General features: G+C 52.5%; 1 protein-coding gene across 2 annotated transcripts in view; it reads right to left on the reverse strand.

Moving 5' to 3' along the window:
- Pdk1 (Phosphoinositide-dependent kinase 1) overlaps window positions 1-23,899 on the reverse strand; it is a 776,015-nt gene that overhangs the window by 751,189 nt on the left and 927 nt on the right. The window lies entirely within an intron of this gene.

Raw genomic sequence — 23,899 nt, forward strand, 5'->3', positions numbered from 1 at the left:
CCGGGGGACCCGTCGACAACCTCTTGGAGAGCGCCCTTCTTCAACATGGTCTCGACTTCTGCCCGAAGGGCTTGCCCCCTTGCCGATCCCATGGCAAGGGAGCTCAACGACACTGGATCCGCTGTCAGGGGAGGTAGAGATGTTGTGAACGGGACGCGATATCCTTGACTGATTACAGAAATCGTCCAGGCATCGGCCCCGAGTTGCTGCCACCTGATCGCGCAACTTTGTAGGCATCCCCCCACTGGTGGACATGCAGGGGGGGGGGGGACTGCCAATCCTAGCGTTTGCGGCCTCAGCCACTCCCTCTAGGATTTCTCCCTCCCCTGGAGGACTTCTTGCCTTTCCTGTCTTTGACAGGAAAGGGCTTCGACACCGTTGTCTTTGCTGCCACTGCCGGTTTCGTTTTCTTGGACGGGCGAGGTTGTTGAGGTGCTGGAGGTGGTTTATAGGGCTTTGATGTAAGAGCCCTATGTAGGAGAGAGCCCTGGTTGGACCTCTCAGCTGCCTGTTTCACGTCTTTCGGCTCAAACAAGTTCCTCCCCAAGATGGAGGAATGTCTGAGCCTGCTGACCTCGGTGCTGGGGACCTTCCCGTGAAATCTCTCAGACACCGCATCAAGACGCTTCAAGATGGAATTAGCCCAGAAGTTCGAGACTTGGTGAGCTAGAAACTCGATGGTACGCGTGCCTGATAGAAGGAAGGTCTCCAAGGCCTTCCTGGTACTCTCCTTGGAAAGGTCCTCGGATCGTAACAGGATGCCCAGAGACCCTAGCCAGATATCCAGCCACGAAGTTGCCTGCATGGCACACTTCGCTACCTTCTCCTGACTGAGGATCTCTGAGGCCGAGAAAGACACTTGCCGGTTGGTGAGTCTCTCTAGAGGGACTCCCCTGGTAAGCTCTTCCACAGAGTGGTGTAACGGGAGAGCTAAACAAGACTCCTCCATGATCTCAAAGTACCTCCTCTGATGGACACGAGGAGGCGGGAGGAGTTTGTTGCCGGCGCTGGAACGGCTGAAGGAGGCAAGCTCGGAGAGCTGGCCCTCAACCTTATCTCTGGCACTCTTGACCCCTTGGGACCAAGGCAAAGCCGCACTGGCCTTAGGGGGCTTCTGAGTGCCGAAGACTCAGTCCAGGACTGTGTCCTTGCCCTCTCGAGGGAGAATCTCAGGATCCGAGAACCCGTTGAGATTCCTCGTCAGAGTCAGAACTTGCCAGAGCGCATGTTTCGACTCCTGTAGCTCTCCTCCTGTAGGGCTGGCAGCAAAGTCTCCTGTCCCCAAAGGCTCTTCTTGGGGGGATTCGTGGATGTTCTCCGCAGGTTTGCTGGCTCTGGTCCCATCCTCGAGGACGACTTAGGAACAGTCTTAGAGTCCTTCGACTCCCTCCTGGGAGGGATACAGGACTCCAACAGCGATGGCGGGAGGCTCTTCTCCACCCCTACCCGAGAAGACTCCTCTATGCGAGGTGGGGTTTCTCCCATTGGTGCGATGGGAGAACGCCTCACCTCACGAGAATCCCCTGAGGACGGGAAATCTTCGTCCGGAGGGGAAGCAGAGAAAGACTGGGGGGGGGGGGAGGGAGCCTTCCTCAAAGACTTCCGAGGAGCCAGCTTAACCCTTGGGGAAGTCACCACATCATCTACTCCTCTCTTCCTCTTCAGGGGGGTCGGTACTGCCGCTGATTTGAGGCCCAACTCAGAGAAGGCAGGCTTAAAGGCATGCACGACAGCTCTGACAAGGGACCCAAACCATGGCTGCTTACTGACAGCGGCGCTGTCAGAGACTCCCTCTGGCGGGAAGGGGATCGTTCGATCCCTAGGAGTAGAAACCACAACAAGGTCTTCCTGAAAAGAAGGGGAAGAATGCAAGTTCCTGGACCTATCCGGTGTTCTCCCGCCCTTCGGCGAACGCGCTGGTCTGCACTTGCGGGGGGGGGGGGGGGTGAAGGAGATGCAGCCTCGTGCGTGGGATCGCGCTGGAAATCCCACTGCAAATCGCGCTGGTGGTCGCGCTGGCGCGATAGGATTTTATCTGGTTCGCGCACGGGTGATTGTCCGCGTGCGCGTGAGTGCGGGCGCGCAGGGGTGATGGCGCGGGTGCGCATGGCGCGTAGGAGAATGCTGGCAAGCCGGAGGGGTCTGATGGCGCGTCGGTTTCTGCTGGCACGTAGGAGATCGCTGGCGAGCAGGGGAAGAAGGTATCTTCCCTCCTGCGCCCAGATCTGAAGATCGTGGGCGCACAGGCGAACGTTGGCGCGTAGATCTAGGGCGCGCAGGAGATCGTGGGCGTGCATCAGGATACGGGCGCGCAGTGGCGCGCTGGCGAGCAGGAGAGCGCTGGCGCACAGGAGTTCGTCGGCACGCAGGTGAGCGCTGGCGGAAGTCTCAGGAACAGGTGCTCGCTGGTGCGTTGTCTCCGGGTCAGCAACTGTAGAGCGCTTGCACACAATAGGGCGCTGGCGCGCAGGGGATGCCTGGCGCTTTAGGGACTTTGTCACAATGTGAGCAAGTCCCTTTTGCCCCGAAGGGACCGTGGCCTGCTTGATCACAGGATGCGTGGGCGCCCACAGCGCGTCGGCAGCTAGGAAGGGCGACGGCAGGTCAGCTGGTCTGGCAGGAGTAGGAGATCGCGAACAATCAGCTGACAGGTCCAGGGATGTAGCTGGAAGGGCAGGTGAACGGCGACGAGGTTCCTCTGCGGCGGACTGCGGCGAAGACGAGCCGAAGAGGCGCTTCCTAACACCCTTGTGAGGTGAAGGAGTGAAGGAAGGCCTCTACGGCGGAGGGGAAGGCGGGCCTTACGCCCTCTGGGGGCAGCAGGTAGACCGTCGGCAGTCCTCCGAAGAGGAGTCTCTGTCAGTGATCTCCCCCGAGGGGGAGAATCACCTGCAGAAGAGACCGTTGGACTTAGTTCCTCCCTCGAAGGATGTTCGGAAGGGGGAGCTAGGCCTTCAGCTACATCAGCAACAGGAGCAGAGGTTTGAGATAACTCGTCAGAAGCCTCTGCCACAACAACCTCTGCTAACGTCGGCGACTGCTTGACAGCTGCCCCTAACCTGATTATGTCAAACAGGGCTTCCTTGGAGGGCGAGCTCTGAAGCCCCAAGGAAGCCCAAAGCTGTAACAAATCCTCATTAGCAACATTAGAAACAATTAAATCCCCCCCGGGGGAGGAGGAGGAGCTGCCTCGCTATGGGAGGCAACTCCCTCTCCCAAACCCAGAGATCGGTCAACAGAAATGCCGCCTACGCTACCACTCGCTGGCCTCTCGGAAGAAGCCGATCGAGTGGGAGCTTCGGAGGAGGTTTGGGCAACGGAAGAAGAGTCCTTGGGATTTTCTCTCTTCAAGGAAGCCCTTGAAGGAGAAATATCCCGTTTCGACTTCTTCCGGCGCCGGGAAAACCTCTCCCACTGGGAGGTAGACCACTCCCTGCACTCACCACATACTTTATCTCTGTCACACTGTTGGCCCCTACAAAAAGGACATAAGGTGTGTGGATCTGTTTCGACCGCCGACATATAAGTCCCACAAGGGCGGTCAGGTAAACCAGGACACTTCCGCATCGCAGAGGCCAACTTCCAAACACTCTGTGACATAAGGTGTGTGGATCTGTTTCGACCGCCGACATATAAGTCCCACAAGGGCGGTCAGGTAAACCAGGACACTTCCGCATCGCAGAGGCCAACTTCCAAACACTCTGTCAAAAAGAAAAAGCAAACAAAGATTAATGGCTGTCAGTGTAGGCGAGGGTGATAAGGGACACGTCCGTCTAGCACCCGAGCCGATAGCAAAGTGAGCTCAGCACAGGTGTGTGTGTGTGGGGGGGGGGGGGGAGGCGGCAGTATACTACCCCTCCGTACCCCCCGCTAACTAGCGGTGGGGTAGTAAACCCTTGTTAAGATTCTAATGGCTCGTCATTTCAGCTACGCCGAAAGTAATTACCCATATTAAATAGCGTGGTTTGTATTTCAGTTACGGAACAAACACTTTTTGTGACAACGCAGATGTGGTCGTCATAGCACTACTTGTTGGCAGTTTCGATTGAGGCTGTTTCTTCAGTGGCATAACTCAATAGGGCCTTGATGTGAGGGCCCTATGGGAGGAGGGAGTCTTGGTTAGACTTTCTCCATCTCTCTGCCACCCGCTCAACATCTTCCAGCTCGAACAGAGAACTCCCCTCGAAAGTGGAGTTTCTCAACTTTGTTACCTCGGCTTGCGGGCCATGCCGATGGAATCTCTCTACTACTGAGTCCCATCGCCTGAGTATGGTATTCGCCCACAGGTTAACCACCTGGTGGGAGAGGAACTTAACTGTCCTGATGCTGGACAATAGAAAGGTCTCCATCGACTTCCTGGTAGACTCCCATGACCAGTCCTCAGTCCTGATCAGGTGGCCCACAGACACCAACCACAGATAATCTCCGGAGCCAAGAATGAGACGGAGAATCCAGACAGTCTCTAAAAGGGACTCCTCTGATCATGCCTCTATAATGATCTAGAGGCAGGGCTGGAAGAGGCTCATTGGCAACTTTGTAATATCTCCTCTGCTACACGAAAGGCAGCACGAGGAGTTTCAAGGAAGAGCCTGATCGGAGGGAGCTGGAAGAGCCAGTGATCTGGGAGATTACCTTCCTCCGGGCACACTTCAACCCTTTGGACCAAGGCAAAGCTCCACTGGCCCTTGGGGTACTCTGATAGCCCTAGAAATGGTCCAAGACTGTATCTGCTATCTTGAGCCGTTGATGGCTCTCATGCAGGCCAAGACCTGCCAGAAGGCATGCTCCGACTCCTTCTGCTCCACTTCCATATATTTCGGGCTAGAAGCTTTAGGCAGATAGTCGTACTCAAGGTCGAAGTAGTCTTCCACCTCCGAGCTCTTACCCATAGGAACCCCCGGTGGGTCAAAGTCATGGGGATAGACCGCCAAAGAGTCGTCTCCTGGGAGGAGAAGCTCCTCTTGACCTCTCTTGCCGAGATCCGGAAGCTCTTGCCGAGGACTCTGGGATGGTCTTGGAGTCCTTCATCCTCTTACAAGGTGGGAGGTATTCCTCCAAAAGATATGGCGAAGGAGCTGACTCTTCCTGAGAGGATGTCGGTCCTCTCTGGAAGGAGGAATAACGTCTGGCTGAGTGGTCTTATGTAGGGGATGGAACTCTGGCGGGACCACATCGATTGGGGAGAGGCGGAAGGAGTTCGTCATAGAGATCTCCCTATCCTCCCAAGAGGGAGACTGCCTAATCCTCTTCTTTTTTCCAGCTGGTCGTATCGGTGTAACGTAACTGCAAAGGGATCGCAGACCTACCTGTATCTACCTCTCCCCATTTCCTCTTAAGGGGGGAGAAGGGAATCTCTTTTGAAGAGGGTCTCGATTGTGCCGACGCTTCGGACCTCTGTCTGGGCTCACACGGGAAGAGGATCCGGGGAGGTTCGCTGATGCTTCCAGGGGGATCCTGGGAGTCCTGCCCATCGACTGCATACAGTGGAGAACCCCTGTAACAGCTTGTCCCACCCCCTTGACCAGTGCGTCATACCAGGTGGGTTCCTTCCCATTTGACGAGCTGGCCAGATGGTTCTTCAAAAGGCTAGCTGCCTTAGGTCTGTGAACCTGAAAGGAAGGGTTATATCTCCTACCTGATACGTCTGGCACCAGTCTGACCACTGGGGGCTTTGCCAGGCGTTGAACCCACGAAGTAGAAGGCTGTTGGGGCTTCGAGGATTCCCTCATGAGGGGGAATGGAAACTAGTCGTCTGCCATGTACGGGTTTAAAGGTTTAAAGGTCGCTCATGAATGGCAGAGGCAAGGGACAGTGACATTGCCCTACCAATCAGGACAATGCCCTAGAGACTGACCATATATTATATGATCAGCGTCCAAGCCTCCTTTCCACCCAAGCTAGGACCAGGGAGGGCCAGGCAGTGGCTGCTGATGAATCAGCAGATAGATCTATAGGCTCCCCCAAACCCACCAACCTTAGCTCACAAGGATGGTAAGATATCAGACACTAATGGCACTAACGAGTCTGAGCAGGATTCGAACCCCCGACTGGCAAACACCAGGCAGAGACGTTACCAATCAGGCCACGGCAACCCTTGGATGTTGGTACCTGGCTAACATACCTGGTCGCCGCAGACTCCTCTTGGGGGAGTGGAGACCGCCGATGATGAGCATCGATCGGTGGACGTCGAATGGAGTCGTCACCGCATTGCTTGTGCGGGGAGGTGGGGGTCTGGAACAAGCCTGACGAGAGTCTTATACTCGCTTCACCTAGGCAAGTGCCATCCTGGCGAATGGCACTTGCGTGCCAGCAGGCGACGAGGAGAGGCAGTCAGTCTAGGAGACTGATGTGTGGCCAAACGACGAGGTGCTGACGAGCGGAGAGTGCTGCCTTGGCAAACACCGAGGAGGTGGTGACCTTCGAGCTCTGGGAGAAACTCACTGGTTGACATGTGATGAGCACAAGCCTGATAGTGGCAAGACTGACAATGGTCATTTTATGAGGGGTGAAGGTGACGTGTGACAATCACGAGGTGACAGGTAATCGTCCAAAGACAAGTTATGAGCAGCTAGTGAGTGACGAACAGCTGGAGATTTACGTGCAGCTGGCAGGTAACGAGTACCCGAAGGCGCAGCATGAATATCCTTGACAGAGCTGAAGAGATGCCTCCTTACCACAGGGGGGAAAACGTCCAGTGTGGCGAGGAGTAATGAACTTAGAGGCCTGATGAACCCCAGGAGGAAAACGTCTGCGAGCTTCCTCTGGAGAAGGAACCTGTTCTGACTGAGTCAGAGGAGAAGATCGTTGGTCTCTTGAAGGTCTCAGAAACTGAGTCTCTATGGGGTCCTCACTCGCAAACAAGATAGGTGACCATCCTCAAGAGAGCTTCGCCTCTGACTTTGCTACACCCCCAACGGAAGAATCGGCTCAGAAAGAGGGGGGGGTGGGGGACCGCCGTTTTTGGCGTCAGTAGGAGGCAGGAAAGGGAAGGACCTTTTAGCACATAAAGCATAAGAAACTCTGTGGTTGTCAGGAACTGCGCTTATCGGCGATGGATCAACCTACGAGGAAGTCAGCGTTTGCTTCCTCTTAACACCCAGATGAAAAAGCTCAAGCAACGCTTCCTTTGATGGGAGCCAAGCCAAACCCAGCAACAGCCATACCTGCAAGAATTCAGAAAAAGAGCATGCGCTACAGGAGGGAAGGGGCAGAACTGCTTCTCCTGGGAAAGCAGTACTGTCCCTCGATCCCCGAGGTTGACCTGGAGTTAAACGGTCTGCACTACTACTCAGCCGTTCCCCAGGGGGAGATCGATCAAGTAGGAGCTTTGGGAAGAGATTAGTGGGTCAAGGAAGAAGTTCGAGACTTTTTCAACTTCGAGGAAGACCCCGAAGTCGAAGAATCTCTCTTGCACCCAACCCTCTAAACTGGAAGGCAGACCACTCCTGGCACTCAGGATAGGTGTTGTCCTGATCACTCCGCTGGCCTCTACAGGATGGACACAGGTGGTGCGAGTCCGCCTCTACGAAGGACATAAAGGTACCATAGGAGCGGAGCGGCCCTCAAGTCCAGGGTACATACACATGAGGCTGGTAAAGAAGAACACAATCTGAAGCTGAAAAATGACTAATTCATAAATAATTTTTATTTTTTCTAACAATACAAACCTTTAGCTATTTACCTGTATTACTTTCAGGGAAGCTGAAATGATGAGCTATTAAAATTTAGCAAGGCTTAACTACCCATTCCACTAGATAGCGGGGGTGGGGGGGGGGTAGCTTGCTACCTCTCCCACTCAAACACCGGTGATTTAGCTCACTTTGCTTGGAGATAGGACTTCAAAGACGATAGGGCCAGCGGATGAGTTTGTATAAATAGCTAAAGGTTTATATCGTTAGGAAAAGTATAAATTATTCACGATATTGTCACTTGTTCTCTAACTGGAATACAAACCTACGCTATTTATTTAGGGGTGACTCACCCATTAAGAAGGGTGGACGTCGCTGACATTCTGGCTTTTTGGCTTTACCTGGGGGCTCCTCATCTAAGTATATTTGTACCCAAAATAAGGAGTCCCTGCACCTTGCTAAAACCTTGCTACGCAAGGTTGGTGGCCTACGCAAGCTGTGTGTTGAGATATTTAGAAGTGTGACCGTCCAGGTAAAAGTTGTTCCGAGTGTTTTGTAGGAAAAACTTGTAACCAAGACTCTCAATACCACCTCGCCAGGGTATGGGAACGCAACAGTATTAGCTTAATACTAGGAACACAGGGGAGCATGGTTTACCTGCAGTGGTTTGAGGTCAGCTCATGCAGAGAACACGGGATGCTGCTTTCCCCAAGAGATAGGAGGATAAAGTAAAGAATAAGAGCCAGTCAATTTTTTCATTCACGCAGACTAAAACCGGGTAACAGTGCCCTCAATCTTCGGCTACTTGCCCAATAAGGAGCTTGAGGTATTATACCACCTGTTGTGCAGCCACCACAGTGCCGACAGAAAATATATCGAGCCTCCTGTGGGTCACGTTTTGCAGGTAGTGGACTGTGAGTGTTACACTTCCACACCACAGCCTGAAGAACCTGCATCACTGACAAGTTCCTCTTGAATGGCAGGGAAGTAACTACTCCCCGGACATCATGAGCTCGGGGGCAACGTGAAGAAGGAGAGTCTGGATTCAGCGCATAGTCTATGACCTTGCGAATCCATGCTGAAATGGTGTTCTTGGTGACTCTCCTCTTGGTCCTCCCTGTGCTGAAAACGAGTGCAGGCACACAGGGACGGGGTGCGGCTGTTCTCTTAAGGTACAGCCTCAAAATCCTCACTGGGCAGAATAAGAGATGATCAGGGTCATCTGTTACAGAACGAAGCTGAACATTACCTCTCCCCATCCCCTTGAATGGGCAATGTCGTATGAGAGACCATGAAGTTCACTGATTCGTTTGGCCGAAGCCAATGATAACAGGAACACCGTCTTCCAAGTTAAGTGGCGATCTGTTGCCTGGCGTAATGGTTCATAGGGAGGTCTCTCCAGAGACCTGAGAACTCGAACCACAATCCAGGAGGGAGGTCTCAATTCAGACTGAGGACAGGTAAGTTCATAACTCCGTATGAGTAAGGAAAGTTCTAGTGATGAAGAAACGTCCATTTCGTTCAGTCTAAAGGTGAGGCTTAAGGCTGAGCGATAGCCTTTTACCACCGAAATTGAGAATCGCATTTCTTCACACAAATACACAAGGAACTCCGCTACTGCTAGAACAGTGGCATCGAGAGGCGAGATACCCCTTTCACGACACCATCCACAGAAGACTTTCCACTTTGCCTGCTGCTGCTGATGATGACGTTTGCAGGTATCCAGAAATCCTGCTTGCAACTTGTTGTGAAAATCCTCTCTGAGAGAGGAGATGCTGGATAGTCTCCAAGCGTGAAGTCGTAGCGAAGCTAAGGCTTTGTGGAATATGTTACCATGTGGTTGTTTGAGTAGATCGTGTCGTGGAGGGAGTTCTCTTGGAGACTCCGTCAGGAGTTGCTAAAGGTCCGGAAATCATTCCAAATGATGCCATAGCGAAGCTATGAGGGTCATTAAAAGGTTGACCTATGTTCTGTGAATCGAGAGCCTAATTCCACTAGGACTTGAGTTGCAACTGGAGGGATCTCATCTTGAGGCGACCACTGGGAACTAGAAGGGCCAGTGATGAAAGATGACCGAGGAGACGTAACCACGTCTGGGCTGGAAGCTCTTCTCATCTGAGAAAGGGTCTTGCGACCTTTCTCAGCCTCGATATTCTGTCGTCTGATGGGAAGGCTTTGTGGAGATTGGTGTCTATTATCATGCCTAGGTATACCAGTCTCTGCGTAGGAAGCAGGGAGGACTTCTCAAGGATTACCATGATGTCTGTCTCGATGTTGAAGAAGGGTTGACACCGAGTCTGCTAGGATTAGCCAGTCGACCAGATAACAAAGGAGACGGATGCCAATCCTGTGTGCCCAAGAAGACACTAAGGCCAACACTCTGGTGAAGACTTGAGGTGCTGTGTAAAGACCAAAGCACAGTACCTTGAACTGGTATTTCCTGTTATCTAGGCTGAATCTTGAGTACTTCCTTGAAGACGGATGGATTAGGATCTGGAAGTACGTGTCCTTTAGGTCCAGTGTGCATATGAAGTCATGTGGTCTTACCGCTAGTCTGACCGTGTCTGCTGTCTCCATGCTGAACGGAGTTTGTTTGACAAACTTGTTCAGAGCTGAGAGCTCGATGACTGGTCTCCAGTCTCCAGACGCTTTTTTCACAAGAAAGAGTCGACTGAAGAAGCCTGGAGACTCGTCGAGGACCTCCTGGAGAGCAGCCTTCTTCAACAGGGCCTGGACTTCTGCCCCGAAGGCTAGCCCCTTTACCGATCCCATCACAAAGGAGTCTATTGACACTGGATTCTTGGTTAGGGGAGGGAGAGATAACGAAGGAGACGGATGCCAATCCTGTGTGCCCAAGACGACACTAGGGCAAACACTCTGGTGAAGACTTGAGGTGCTGTGGAAAGACCGAAGCACAGTACCGTGAACTGGTATTTCCTGTTATCTAGGCTGAATCTTAAGTACTTCCTTGAAGACAGATGGATTAGGATCTGGAAGTACGTGTCCTTTAGGTTCAGTGTGCACATGAAGTCGTGTGGTCTTACCGCTAGTCAGACCGTGTCTGCTGTCTCCGTGCTGAACGGAGTTTGTTTGACAAACTTGTTCAGAGCGGAGAGGTCGATGACTGGTCTCCAGCCTCCAGACGCCTTTTTCACAAAAAAGAGTCGCCTGAAAAAGCCTGGAGACCCGTCGAGAACCTCGTGGAGAGCGGCCTTTTTCAACAGGGTCTGGACTTCTGCCCCGAGGGCTAGCCCCTGTGCCGATCCCATCGCGAAGGAGTCTATTTACACTGGATTCCTGGTTAGGGGAGGGAGAGATGTTATGAACGGGATGCAATACCCTAAACGAACCTCGTATATTGTCCAGGGTTCGGCCCGAGTTGCTTCCACCTGTCCAAGCAACTTTGTAGGAAACCCCTTACAGGCGGACAAGCAGGGGGAGTGCCTATCCTAGCGTTTGCGGCCTCGGCCGCTACCTCTAGGATATTTTCCTCCTCTGGAAGACTTTGTGCCTTTCCTGTAATTGGCAGGAAAGGGCTTCCTAAGACACCATTGTCTTCGCTGCTGTTTTGTTTGTCGTGGTCTTGGCTGGACTGGACTGCTGAGGAACTGATGGTTTATAGGGCTTGGATGTCAAAGCCCTGTGAAGAAGGGAGTCCTGCTATGACTTCCTCCATCTCTCAGCAGCATGTTCCCCGTCCTTAGGCTCAAATAGATGAGATCCCTCAACAGAAGAATTTCTGAGCCTGGTGATCTCAGCATTTGGGACTTCTCGTGGAATCTCTCGGACACCACATCCCGACGTTTCAGAATGGTATTCGCCAATAAGTTTGAAACTTGATGAGCAAGATACTCGATCGTGCGGGTGCCTGAGAGCAGAAAAGTCTCCATTGCTTTCCTGGTACGTTCATTGGATTAATCCTCAGTGTGTACCAGGACTCCCAAGGTCCCAAACCAAACATCAAGCCATGAAGTAGCCTGCATGTTGTACTTTGTGACCTTCTGATTCACTAGATCTCGGTTGCCGCGAATGAAACCTGTTGGATTGAGTCTCTCTAGAGAGACTCTCTTGGTGAGCTCTTCCTAAGAGTGATGGAGAGGAAGAGCTGGACGAGGCTCGTCTAAGATCTTGAAATACCTCCTCTGCTGGAGACGAGGAAGTGGGAGAAGCTTAGTGGTAGAGCCGGAACGTTGAGGGGAGGAGAGCTCAGAGAGCTGTAGGGCGATCTTAGCCTGGCACCCTTTAGCCCCTGGGAGCCAAAGACATGATCTACTACCGTGTCTTTGCCCTCTCGTGGGGGTATCTCATGAGAGCCCTCATGAGACTCGGAACCTGTCAGAATGCATGTTCCAACTCTTTCTGCTCCTCTCCTTCCGACAATGGACTTGCAGCGAAGTCTCCTTCTTCCATATCAGAGAGCTCTTCTCGGGGTGGGTTGCAGACATCCCTCTAGTGACTGGCTGCATCTGTTGGCTTAGAAGTCCTTGAAGAGGCTTTCGGAAGAGTCTTGGAATCCTTAGGTTCTTTCCGAAGAAGGTAGGACTCAAGCATCAAAGGCCGGATTGTCATGTCCCTCCTGACTTCCATCAGTGATGGAAAACTCTCCGTGCGAGGGGAAACTTCCTCCGAAAGTGAAAGAGAGTAAACACCTTCTTCGTGCAACTAACTCGGAAGAGGTGAGGTAGGAGAGTGTCCGGTGGAAGATGTAGGAGGAGCAGGCTTCAATGGCCTAACCGGAGTCAGCTTTACCTTCGGAGAAGTGATTGCGTCTGAGACTCCTCTCTTCCTCTTCAGGGGGAGCAGAAGCAGCAGTGGTTCTTTGCCGTAGGTCTGCTAGAGCTGTAGAATGCTCCTAATAGCTGACAGATAGAGCAGGCTTGAAGGCTCGCACCACTGTTCTGACCATAGCACTGAACCACGGCTGCTGACTGACTGATGCACTGTCAGACAAATCCCCAGAAGGGAAAGGGACCGAAGGTTCCCTCCGAGGAGTCTCTGCTGTTGATGGGTTTGCCTTAGAGGAAGGCAGCTTCGGGATCCTAAACCCTTCTGTGGAGGCCCCTTCCCCTTTCCCCAGTGGTCACGCTTTAATGCGTTTGCAGGGAGGGGAATGAGGCGATGGGGACCTGTCGATTCAATGTTCCCTAGGAGCCTGTAGAACCTGCTCATGGCCATGGCGAAAGTGCACCAGTGAGCGATGGCGCATTGATGAGCGCTTGTGCGCAGAAGAGCACTGGCGCGCAGTATGGCACTGCGTAGAATACTGGTGCGCAGATTCCAGAAAATGAGCAGGAGCGTGAGGGCGTGCAGTACGGCGCTGCCCAGGAGGATGCTGGTGAGCATGTGAGTGCTGGCGAGCCGGAGGGCGCTGATGAGCAAGAAAGAGCTGACACAGGAGAGCGCTAGCGCTTGGGAAAGTGGTGACGTATAGGAGAGCGTTGGCGAGCCAGAGACCGAGGCTGCGCATGGGAACTCTAATGTCTCGGAGAGCGCTGTTGCGCAGGAAAGCGCTGATGAGCTTGAGCTGGAGAGTGCAGCTGCACTGGCGAGCTGGCAAACGCTGCTCTTAGGAACAGCGAGGCTGCGCTGGAGAACACCGGAGATCGGGAAATCGCTGGGGCACTGGAGGGCGCTGAGAACGAGCAGGAGAAGGCTGGTGATCAGACGAACGTCGAAGTTCTGGAGAGCGAAGACGCTCTGGAAAGGGTTGGAGAGCAGGCTAACGTTGACGTGCTGTTGGAAAGCGATGGTGCCCTACAGGGCGCTGGCGAGCTGGAGGGTGATGGCACGCAGCTGAACGCTTCGGGAGAACATCCAGAGGATGCACATGAGACAGGAACGGTGACGGCAGGTCAGCTGGTCGATTGGAAGGTCGAACAGGAACAGGGATGTGCCCTTTGGAAGGACGAACATCCACCGATGGGGATCGCAAACGATCCGCTGAAGAGTCCAGGGCCGAAGTCCGTGGACTACCAGCAGCATCGTCAGGAGAAGGACCAGGGACAGGCGAAGGTCGAGGGCCACAAGACGACTGAAGTGGATGCTCCTCTGCGGGGGATGGCTGCAAAGCCGAAGAGGCGCCTTTTCACCAATGGTGAAGGCAACCTCTCAGGCGAAGTGGAGGGCAAGCTCTGCAACGGAGATGCCCTCTAGGGGCCATTGGATCAGCAAGCTGACCTTGAGCAGCAGTCCTAGGAAGAGGAGTCTTTATGAGAGAACTCCCCCGAGGGAGAGAAACAATCGCAGGAGAGACCGACGATGGACTTAGTTTCCCCCTCGAACGATGAACAGGAATGGGGGAAACGTAGTCGGCAGCAACAGCTGGAGAGTCTGGAGGAGCAGGGGCGTCGGCAGCGGCCACAGAGGACGCCTCTGACGCCACAATGCCGAGGCCGAGGATTCACCTCCAAAGTCGACGACGGCTGCACACTCGCACCACAGAGAATAAGTTGCAGCAAGGAGTCCATGGAGGGCAGACCCGGAAGCCCCAAGGTCTGCCACACCTGTAACACAGAAGACATAGACAAGGTATCACCTGGGGGGGAGAGGTGGGGCTGCTTCGTTAGGGGAAGCAGCACCATCTCTCGAGGACCGGAGTTAACCAAAATTTAAATGGTCTATGCTACTGCTTGACGGTCTCTCGAAAGAGGCAGAACGAGGTGGAGCTTCGGAGGAAGGTCGGGAGGCGGAAGAAGAGATCTTGGGTTTTTTCCCTTCGAAGGAGAAATATGACAAATTCGTAGGTAATTTGTATTTTTCCTAACTATACAAACCTTAGCTATTTAATATGGGTAATTACTTTCGGCGTAGCTGAAATGACGAGCCATTAGAATTTTAACAAGGGTTTACTACCCCACCGCTAGTTAGCGGGGGGTACGGAGAGTAGCTTGCTACCCCCCCCCTACACACACACCTGTGCTTGAGCTCACTTTGCTTAGAGGTAGGACTTCACCGGGGGATAAGGCTGGCAGGCAAGTTTCATTAAATAGCTAAGGTTTGTATAGTTAGGAAAAATACAAATTACCTACGAATTTGTCATTTGTTCCGTAACTGAAATACAAACCACGCTATTTAATATGGGTGACTCACCCCTTAGGAAGGGTGGTAAGTCCCAGCCAGTACTGGCTTTTGGCTTTGCCCGGGGACTCAGTATCTGAACAATAAGGAGTCCCTGCACCTCGCTAGAACCTTGCTGCGCAAGGGCTGCGGCCTACGTAAGCTGTGTGTGAAGGTCTGAAGTGTGATTCGTCCTAGGAAGTTGACCTGTAGTCCTTTAGATGGAAACTTTAGGCTAGGACTCTCCAATACCACCTCGTCAGGGTATGGGGGACGTGACAGTATTAGCTTAATACTAGGAACACAAGGAAACATGGTTTACCTGCAGTGGTTCTTCGAGGCCAGCTGTGCAGAGAACCCAGGATGCTGCTTTCCCCAAGAGAGGGGAGGATGAAGAAAAGAATAAGGGCCAGACAAACCTTTTCATTCATGCAGACTAAGACCAGGTAACAATGCTCTCAACCTTCTGCTACTTGTCCATTAAGGAGCCTGAGGTTTAAACCAGCTGTTGTGCAGCCACCACAGGGCCGATGGAGAACGTATCGAGCCTCCTGTGGGTCACGTCCTGCAGGTAGTGGGCTGTGAAGGTCGTCTGACACTTCCACACCCCCGCTTGTAGAACCTGCGTCACTGAAAAGTTCTTCTTGAAGGCCAGGGACGTAGCTACGCCCCTGACATCATGTGCTCTAGGGCGACGTGACGGAGGAGGGTCAGGATTCAGGGACAGATGGATTACCCTACGAATCCATGCTGAGATAGTATTCTTGGTAACCCTCCTCTTTGTTCTCCCAGTGCTCACAAACAATGCCTGCACTTGGGGACGAACTGCAGCCGTTCTTTTGAGATATAGCCTCAGACTCCTTACAGGGCACAGTAGGAGATGGTCTGGATTATCTGTTACAGAACGAAGACTCAAAATCTGGAAAGAGTGGAACCGAGGTTCCGGCACTCCCGGATTCTGAGTCTTAGCAACAAACTCGGGGACGAATCTGAACGTTACCTCCCCCCATCCCCTTGAATGGGCGATGTCATACGAGAGACCATGAAGTTCACTGACTCGCTTGGCCGAGGCCAAAGCTAGTAGGAACACCGTCTTCCAAGTTAGGTGGCGATCTGAAGCCTGGCGTAATGGTTTGTAGGGAGGTCTCTTCAGAGACCTGAGAACTCGAACCACGTTCCATAGAGGAGGTCTCACTTCCGACTGAGGGCATGTAAGTTCATAACTTCGTATGAGTAGGAAAAGTTCCAGCGAAGAAGAAATGTCCACTAATTTGAGCCTGAAGGCTAGACTTAAGGCTGATCGATAGCCTTTCACTGCCAAGACTGAAAGGCGCATTTCTTCTCGCAAATACACGAAGAACTCCGCTATTGCTGGAATAGTGGCATCGACTGGAGAGATACCCCTTCCACTACACCAACCACAGAAAACTCGCCACTTTGCCTGGTAGACCCCTGCGGATGACCTTCGCAGGTGTCCTGACATCCTGTTCGCAACTTGTTGCGAAAATCCTCTCTCCGCGAGGAGATGCTGGATAGTCTCCAGGCGTGAAGTCAAAGCAAAGCTACGGCTTTGTGAAAGATGTTGGCGTGTGGTTGTTTGAGTAGCTCGTGTCGTGGAGGGAGTTCTCTCAGGAGTTCCGTTAGGAGTTGCGGAAGGTCTGGAAACCATTCCGCATGATGCCATAGCAGAGCTATAAGGGTCATCGAGAGATTGACCGATATTCTGGTCTTGTTGAGTACTCTCCTCATCAGACAGAACGGGGGAAAGGCGTATACGTCGTTGTTGTCCCACCGTTGTTGGAAGGCATCTTGCCAGAGTGCATTGTGATCCGGGACTGGGGAGCAGTACAGCGGAAGCTTAAAATTCAGCGCTGTAGCGAACAGATCCACAGTCGGGGAACCCCATAAAGTCAGGACTTTGTTGGCTACTAGATGATCCAAAGGCCATTCGGTGCTCACTATCTGAGACGCTCTGCTCAGACTGTCGGCGAGCACATTCCTCTTGCCTGGATTGAAGCGAGCCGATAGTAGAATCGAGTGGACTTCGGTCCATCTCAGTATCTCTACTGCGAGATGGGATATCTGCTCTGAAAAGGTACCTCCTTGCTTGTTGATGTAAGCCACTACTGTGGTGTTGTCGCTCATCACCACCACAGACTGACCCGCCAGGCATTGTTGGAACTGTTGAAGGGCCAGGAATATGGCCTTCATTTCTAGCAGATTTATATGGAGGCACTTTTCTGATTCTGACCACAGGCCTGATGTCCTGTAGTGCAGAACGTGGGCCCCCCACCTTTTCTTTGAGGCGTCCGAAAACAGCATCAAATCCGGGGGGAGGACGAGAAGATCCACTTCCCTTCGTAGGTTCTCGTCTGTCACCCACCACTGAAGGTCCGTCCGTTCCGCAGGACCCATAGGGATCATGACGTCCGGGGAATCGTGACCTTGATTCCACCGGGACTTCAGTCGCCATTGGAGAGATCTCATTCTGAGGCGACCGTTGGGAACTAGACAGGCCAAGGATGAGAGGTAACCGAGGAGACGTAACCACGATTGGACTGGGAGCTCTTCTCGTCTGAGGAAAGGACTCCCGACCCTCCTCAGCCTTGCTATCCTGTCGTCTGATGGGAAGGCTTTGTGGAGATTGGTGTCTATGATCATGCCTAGATATACCAGTCTTTGAGTAGGAAGCAGAGAAGACTTTTGAGATTTACCATGATCCCCAGATCTTGGCAAAGTCCGAGAAGTTTGTCTCAGTGTCGAAGAAGGGCTGACTCCAAGTCTGCTAGGATCAGCCAGTCGTCCAGATAACGGAGACGGATGCCGATCCTGTGTGCCCACGACGATATTAGGGTGAACAGTCTGGTGAAAACCTGTGGTGCTGTGGAGAGACCAAAACACAGCACCTTGAACTGGTCGATCTTGCTGTCTAGGCTGAATCTTAAGTACTTCCTTGAAGACAGATGGACTGGGATCTGGAAGTACGAGTCCTTCAGGTCCAGTGTACACATGAAGTCTTGCGGTCTCACTGCAAGTCTGACCGTGTCTGCCGTCTCCATGCTGAACGGGGTCTACTTGACAAACCTGTTCAGAGCTGAGAGGTCGATGACTGATCTCCAGCCTCCAGACGCCTTCTTTACAAGAAAAAGTCGACTGAAGAAGCCGGGGGACCCGTCGACGACCTCTTGGAGAGCGCCCTTCTTCAACATGGTCTCGACTTCTGTCGGAAGGGCTTGCCCCTTGCCGATCCCATGGCAAGGGAGCTCAACGACACTGGATTCGCTGTCAGGGGAGGTAGAGATGTTGTGAACGGGGCGCGATATCCTTGACTGACTACGGAAATCGTCCAGGAATCGGCCCCGAGTTGCTGCCATCTGTTTGCACAACTTTGTAGGCATCCCCCCACTGGTGGATATGCAGGGGGACTGCCAATCCTAGCGTTCGCGGCCTCGGCCACTCGCTCTAGGATTCTTTCCTCCCCTGGAAGACTTTTTGCCTTTCTTGTCCTTGACAGGAAAGGGCTTAGACACCGTTGTCTTCGCTGTAGCTGCCGGTTTCATGGTCTTGGTAGGACGTGGTTGCTAGGTTGCTGGAGGTTTATAGGGCTTCGATGTTAAAGCTCTATGTAGGAGAGAGTCCTGGTTGGACTTCCTCCACCACTAAGCCGCCTGCTCCACGTCCTTAGGCTCGAACAAATTCTTACCCAAGATGGAAGAATGTCTGAGCCTGCTGATCTCGGTACTGGGGACCTTTTGGTGGAATCTCTGGGACACCACATCTCGACGTTTCAAGATGGTATTAGCACACAAGTTCGAGACTTGGTGGGCTAGAAACTCGATTGTACGAGTGCCTGAGAGTAAAAAGGTGTCCATGGCCTTCCTGGTACTCTCTTTGGACAGGTCCTCAGATCGTAACAGGATGCCCAGAGACCCTAGCCAGATGTCCATCCACGAAGTTGCCTGCATGGCACACTTCGCCACCTTCTCCTGGCTCAGGATCTCCATCGCCGAGAGCGATACTTGCCGGTTGGAGAGTCTCTCTAGAGGGACTCCCCTGGTAAGATCTTCCAAAGAGTGGTGTAAGGGAAGAGCTAAACAAGTCTCCTCCATGATGTCAAAGTACCTCCTCTGATGGACATGAGGAGGCGGGAGGAGTTTGTTACCAGCGCTGGATCGGCTGGAGGAGGCAAGCTCGGAAAGCTGGCCTTCGACCTTGTCTCTGGCACTCTTAACCCCTTGAGACCAGGGCAAAGCTGAGCTGGCCTTTGAGGGTTTTTGAGTACCAAAGACTCGGTCCAAGACCGTGTCCTTGCCCTCACGAGGGGGAATCTCTGGATTCGCGAACCCAATGAGATTCCTCATAAGGGTCAGAACCTGCCAGAACGCATGCTCTGATTCTTGTAGCTCTCCTCTTGAAGGGCTAGCAGCGAAGTCTCCTGTCCCCAAAGGCTCTTCTTGGGGGGACTCGTGGACGTTCTCCAAGGGCTTGGCTGGCTTTGGTCTAATCCTTGAGGATGACTTAGGTAAAGTCTTGGAGTCCTTCGACTCCCTCCTGGGAGGGATGCAGGACTCCAACAGTGATGGTGGGAGGCTCTTCTCCACCCCTACCCGAGAAGACTTCCCTGCGCGAGGTGGGGTTTCCCTCATTGGTGCGATGGGGGAACGCCTCACCTCGCGTGACTCCCGAGGACGGGAAATCTTCGTCTGAAGGGGAGGGAGTGAAAGTCTGGTGGGGTGAGGAGGCCTTCCTCAAAGACTTCCGAGGAGTCAGCTTCGCCCTTGGAGAAGTTATCACGTCAGATACTCCTCTCTTCCTCTTCAGGGGAGTCGAAGCTGCCACTGATTTGTGGCCCAGCTCAGAGAGAACAGGCTTAAAAGCCTGCATGACCACTCTAACTAGGGACCCGAACCAGGGCTGCTGCTCTGTCAGACACTCCCTCTGGAGGGAAGGGGATCGTTCGATCCCTAGAAGGAGTTACCAAAGGAGGGTCAGCCTGAAAAGAAGAAGGAGAAAAGTCCCTGGACCTATCCGGAATCCTCCCTCCCTCCGGTGAGCGCGCTGTTCTGCGCTTGCGGGGGGGGGGACACGATGATGATGACCTGGCCGCGCGGTGTCCTGCAGCCTCGCGTGATGGTATTTGGCCTGGGTCGCGCGGGGGAGATTATTCGCGGACGCGAGGGCAATGGCGAGGGCGCGCAGGCGAGCGATGGCGCGCGGGCGAGCGGGCCGGAGATTGCAGAGGGCGCGCAGAAGGCTGGATGAGCGCTCGCGCGAAGGCAATTTTTCGCACGTGCGTGGGCACGCACGATCTCGAAGAGCTCGTGAGGGCGATAACGTTGGGCGCGCGCGCGCAGGAGATATATCCATCGCACGCGGGCGCGCATGAAAGTGCACATCTGGTTGTAAAGGTGGGCGCGCAGGGCACGCGTGTGCAAACTCGTGGGCGCACGTCAGAGACTGCACGCGATGGTGCGCAGGTGAAGGACGGCAAGCAGGCGGGGTCCGATGGCGCGTCGGCGATTGATGGCGCGTTGGAGAGCGCTGGCGAGCAGGGGAAGAGGTTATCTTCCCCTATGCGCCCAGATCAGAAGATCGTGGGCGCGCAGGAGATAGTTGGCGCGCAGGAGAGCGCTGGCGCGTGGGCGAGCGCTGGCGCACAGGAGAACTGAGGCGCGCATGAGGATGAGGGCGCGCAGTAGCGCGCTGGCAAACAGGTAAGCGTTGGCGCACAGGTGAGCGCTGGCGCACTATGACAGGATCTTCAGCAGGCGAGCTCTTGCGCGCTGGCGCGCAGGGGATACCTGGCACGTAAGGCACTTAAGACATAAATTTGTGTGAAAGCCCCTTGTGCCCCGAAGGGACCGTTGCCCGTTTAACAACAGGGTGAGTAGACGCACATAGCACGTCAGAAGCCAGGAACGGCGCCGGCAGGTCATCAGGTCTGGCGGGTGGAAGGTCGGCGTGTCCTTTGCAAGGACGATCTTCCACCGAAGGAGATCGCGAACGATCTGCGGAGAGGTCCCGGGATGTAGCTGGTAGAGTTGGCGAACGACGGCGAGGTTCCTCTGCAGCGGACTGCGGAGATGATGAACCGAAGAGGCGCCTCCTAACACCCTTGTGAGGTGAAGGAAGGCCTCTACTGCGATGAGGAAGGTGGGCTTTATGCCTTATATGCCCTCTGGGGGCCGTGGGGTCAGCCGGCTGACCATCAGCAGTCCTCCAAAGAGGAGTCTCTGTGAGTGAACTCCCCCGAGGGGGAGAATCACCGGCAGGAGAGACCGTTGGACTTAGTTCCTCCCTCGAAAGATGTTCGGAGGGGGGAATTAAGCCTTCAGCTACATCAGCAACATCAGGAGCAGAGGTTTGATACAACTCATCGGAAGCCTCTGCCACAACAACGTCGACGATAGACAGAGGATCAACCTCTGCTAAAGTCGGCAATTGTTTGACAGCTGCCACCCAACCTGATCATGTCAAACAAGGCTTCCTTGGAGGGCGAACCCTCAAGCCCCGAGGAAGCCAAAAGCTGCAACAAATCATTATTAGTAACATTTACATTTAAATCCTCCCGCGGGGGAGGAGGAAGAGCTGCCTTGCTATGGGAAGCAACTCCCTCTCCCAAACCCCGAGATCGGTCAACAGAACTACGGCCTACGCTACCACTCGACAGTTTCTTGGAAGAAACCGATCGAGTGGGAGCTTCGGAAGAGGTTTGGGCCCGGAAGAAGAGCCCTTGGGATTTTCTCCTTTCAAAGAAACCTTCGAAGGAGAAATATCCCGCCTGGACTTCTTCTTCCAGCGCCGGGAAAACCTCTCCCACTGGGAGGTAGACCACTCCCTACACTCACCACACACATTATTCTTATCACACCGTTGGCCCCTACAGTAAGGACATAAGGTGTGGGGGTCCGTTTCGACTGCCGACATATACATACCACAAGGGCGGTCAGGTAAACCAGGACACTTACGCATCGCAGAGGCCAACTTCACACACACTCTGTCAAAGGACAAGCAAACAAAAGATTAGCAATGGCTGTCAAAGAAGGCGAGGGTGACAGCGGACACGTCCGACTACCACCCGAGCCGAGAGCAAAGTGAGCTCAAGCACAGGTGTGTGTGAGGGGGAGGGGGTAGCAAGCTACCCTCCCTACCCCCAGCTAACTAGCGGTGGGGTAGTAAACCCTCATTAAAATTCTAATGGCTCGTCATTTCCGCTACTCAGAAAGTAATTACTGTACCCATATTAAATAGCGTGGTTTGTATTTCAGTTACGGAACAAATCCCGCTAAGACTTCTTCCGCCGTCACCCAAACCTTTCCCACTGGGAGGCAAACCACTTCCGACACTCATTGCACTGGTTACCACTATCACACCGTTGACCTCTGCAGGCAGGACAAAAGTTGTGACGGTCAGTGTCCACGGCCAACATGAAGTTACCGCAGGGCCGGCCTTCATGTCCAGGGCAGGTACGCATGGTCGGCAGAAGTCAACACAAACACACACTATTAAAGAGAAAGCATAAACAAAAAGCATTAATGGCAGTCCAAAATATAACTTGGTGAGGATGAAGAACGGTAACGACCATTCATCATCCGAGCCAAAAGCAAAAAGTGAGCTGAATCACCGATGTGTGAGCAGGAGCGGTAGCAAGCTACCTTCGCCTAACCCCGCTAACTAGCGAAATGGGTAGTTAACCCTCACTCAATTTCAATGGTTCGTCATTTCAGCTTCGCCGAAAGTAATAACCATAAATAAATAGCGTAGGTTTGTATTCCAGTTACGGAACAAAGACTTTTAAGTCAAATGACACGTCAATAAGACAAAGGAGGGAAAGAGCAGCAACGTTCGTTCTCTACCAAGCCAAAAGCAAAAGTGGGTGCTCAGCCCAGGTGTGTGAGTGAGCCGGGTAGCCGGCTAACCCCACCCCTTCTGCTAACTAGCAGTTGGGGTGGTTATCCCTCGCTATAAGTCTTATGACTTATCTACGCCGAAAGTATATACTGTACCTATAAATAGTGTGGGTTTGTATACAGTGACGGAACAATTAAATATTTTAAGAGCAGTATCAACATTAAAATACGGTAGATATCCCATATATAAAATACAAAAAGTTAAAAAAATAAGACTAAGAGAAATGAGATAAAATAGTGTTTCCGACTGCACACTCAAGCATGATAACTATACCCTAAACCAATGGAAGACCATGGTATAGATGCTATGGCAATGGTAATAAGAGGTCATAGGTGAAAAAAACTTCAAAAGACTGACGTAAGATATTCAAGTGCCAATACATGCATGTAAAGTACCATCTTCACAGTTTTAGTAATAGTCTGCCAGTGGGAAATGGGTTTCAGATGGTTTATTAATTCTGTTGCTGTAGATTGCCTGGCCCTTTTGGTTACACATGGGCTCTTGTAACCCTGCAGCTCATTAATTCCTCTATTGAGTTATGTTGATTGGCTAAACTTTGTCAAATTAAGTTGAAATCTGATACATGAAATTATGTCATATGCCCAGTTCTGTGGCCAGGAAAGCCATTTAGCAGAGGTGTAACGGTGAAACCCCACACCTGCTTTGTAAAATAAAAGTTAAAAAGGACTGAACAGCCAGGCTCCAAAATGGAAATCAGGAACAGAGATGAAGTCAAAGGTTAGCTAGAGGGAGCTCCTAAGCACCGAAAGGATGTTGCAAAGACCATTCAGAATACTAATGACAGAGAGTTTTCAATATTGGAATATACAATATAATTATAGCACTTATTTCATTCATGATGTTAATAATAAAAGGTTAAGGTACAAATATGTGTTTGATATATCTAGTCTGATAATGGGAAATGGAAGCCAAGTCCATGTTTAAACAGAGGCTGGAGTGCGAAGCTATAACTATCCCCTTTGTTGAGTGAATTTTCACCCATTCAAGTTTATATCTATAATTAACACCAAAGCATGGGGCTAACGTATGTAGTGAAAAATGTTCCACTTGCCAGAACATAAGAGCAATGAGTTAGTGTTTAATCTAGAGCGAAGTGAGCAAAAACCAATAAATTATCAGCTCAATTAGGTAAGGAGGTATTTGTAATATGGTGAACACTGCTATGAACTACTCCACAGAAGACGGGATGGAAAATTAAGTTTTCTATGAGTCCAGAAGTCCTAGCAACAGAAGGTCCAGTGTTTTGACCGTTTTTCATTACTATTACTCAATTTTGATTGCGG

The sequence above is a fragment of the Palaemon carinicauda genome, chromosome 8, assembly GCF_036898095.1.
Source record: "Palaemon carinicauda isolate YSFRI2023 chromosome 8, ASM3689809v2, whole genome shotgun sequence".
Classification (NCBI taxonomy): domain Eukaryota; kingdom Metazoa; phylum Arthropoda; class Malacostraca; order Decapoda; family Palaemonidae; genus Palaemon; species Palaemon carinicauda.